Genomic DNA, 2,500 nt, shown 5'->3' with positions numbered 1-2,500 from the left:
TCTTTGCTCACGCCCGAACTCTGATCGTCGTCGCTGCCTTCTTGCTTTGTTTTCGACCTTATTTCAGGCTTCGCTGCTGTTTTTCTCGCTCTTCCCCACCCTCGTGACTGCTGTCGCTCGCCCCCCCTGGCCGCGCTCGCCAAACCCCACCCCTGGAGGGACGACGAGACGACAGCGAGGAAGAGTGACAGAGAGGCATGCTTATGGAGGGCCGAGGAGGAGAGAGAGAACCCCCGCCCTAGCTCGCGCGCCGCGCGCCTCGGCGGTATGCTTTCTCGGTCTCTCTCGGCTCCCCCTCGCGTGCTTTGTCTCTCTCGCCCCCCCCTCGGTTCCTTCTCCTCGCTGTCTCGCGCACCCATCCCCCCGTCCCTTCTCCATCGAATGATGGAAAGGAGGGGATGGCATTCGAGGGAGTTAGTTGGGAGAATGGTAGAGGAAGAGAGCAGAGAGCGAGGAGAGGGAGAGATGAGAGTTGGGCAGAGAGAGAGCGGCGACGTGAGGAGGGAGAGACGAGGAGAGCCACCGAGAGAGGAGGGGAGGAGGAAAGGGGCTGGGTAGGAGGTGGGCGGGAGGGGGGCGACAGTAGGGGAACGTCGGCCGGTGGGGTGCGGGTGGGGGGAGCGAGAGAGGAGAGAAAGACAAAGGATAGAGAGAGAGAGAGAAAGGATACTCTCTCCGGAGAGGAGAGGAGAGGAGGGAGGCCAGAGAAAGGTGAGAGAGAGGCTCGAGAGGAGGAGAGAGCGCACAAGAGAGAGAGGGCGAGGGGTAAGGAGGAGGAGGGAGAGGCGGATTGGAGAGAAAGAGACCGGAGAGTAGATCGAAGTACCTCGCCGCGTCTCGACAACAGACGAGGAGACGAATTCACATTGTTTAGGGATTCTCCAAAGATGTCGAAGGTCTCCCAGCGCCAGGAAGGGGCTATGCGGACAACGCCTCCTGGCTGGGTGGGGGGCCGGATACAATCAAGTTCCCCCGTCGGTCGGGAATTCTGTTCGGGTCCAACGCACTCGGTCAGCTGATTCCGTACATGCGTGAATCAGAAACCAAAAAAAGAAAAAACCTCGTCACTAATATCCTTAAGCAATGAACATCCTCCAGCAAATATTTTCAGTGCATGTACAAGGTCTAACATAAAATCACTTGTGTTTATGTAAGGTTTAGCGTACGAGCATCGGTGCTTGCGTAAGGTGTTATATATGTGTGCATTTGTTAGGTGTAACGTGAGATCCTAAGTATTTGTGTAAGGTTAATTACAAGATCATCAGTGTTTGTGTAAGACTTAATGTAAGATCTTCAGTGATTGTGTAGGATTTAGTGTAAAATCCTCAGTGCTTGTGTAGGGTGTATCGCATGATCAGTAGTCCTTGTATGAGGTGTAGCGTCTGGTGGATAATTTTTGTTTCTTTCCGTAGCGTGGTCTGTGGTAAATTTTAGAAGATGCCATGTGAACACGTGTTTTGGGGGCTATTTTCATTTCGAAACACGTCACGTTTAACGTGTGCTGGATCATTCTACTCAAAGGAAAAGCCAATGGAATGAAATTAGAACTTCTCACACGACAAAACAATCGTTCGCTGACATCAAGAAAAATCACAAGAAGAAGGGAGAAAGCGGGTGTGCTTTCCCCTCAAGATAGCATGACAAGGAAAAGCCATATGACTTATTGACTTTTATCATTACAGTGAACAAAAACAAAAAAACCATCATAAATATGTTAAATGATGGGTTTCCTTTTCCTTCCCCTGAATCCATGCACAAAACAGACTATGTAAGTGATGAAATAAAATAATTGGCCTCGTAATGAAATGATTTTTTTTTTTTTTTTTTTTTTCCCCTTTGTTCGCAGGCAGTGAAGGGAATGCAATTCAGAGAAAAACAAAAGAGTAGACGAAAAAGAAAAAGAAGACTCCTTAACTACGGGCCTTACTACCTATTAATTAAACAAAAATTAACACTTGACACATGCCGCTTCCGGGAAATTGTCTCGTTTCTCCGCTGCGCCTGCAAGAGGGAAGCCATTAGTGGGAGGCGGCCAGCCAATACATACTAAACGAATGTCAGGGCATCCTCACTCTCTCTCTTTACACACGCACACACTACCACGCGCACACCCACGACACACACACTACAACCCACCACACGACACACACCCACTACACAAATAATAGTTATATATAGTAAATATATATATATATATATATATATATATATATATATATATAATTATACACATATGTATATATAACAGATAAACCCTATGAACAAAATAGAGACGGTATGTATATGTATATATATATATATATGATAATTAGTATATAAAATATATGGTGTTAAATATATATGTATCTATATATGAATATATATGGTTTATATTGAGATGTATACATATGTATATATTTTATATGATGTATCTATACAATGGCATATATATGTTAATATATATATATGTATACATATGTTTATATATGTTTATATGTATGTAATCTATACATGCATATAA

This window comes from Penaeus japonicus, unplaced genomic scaffold (genome assembly GCF_977035675.1).
Source record: "Penaeus japonicus unplaced genomic scaffold, GWHDUDI00000001_assembly GWHDUDI00000003, whole genome shotgun sequence".
In the NCBI taxonomy this organism is placed as follows: Eukaryota; Metazoa; Arthropoda; class Malacostraca; order Decapoda; family Penaeidae; genus Penaeus; species Penaeus japonicus.
The sequence above is the reverse complement of the archived record's forward strand: the minus strand, read 5'-3'. Positions refer to the sequence as shown.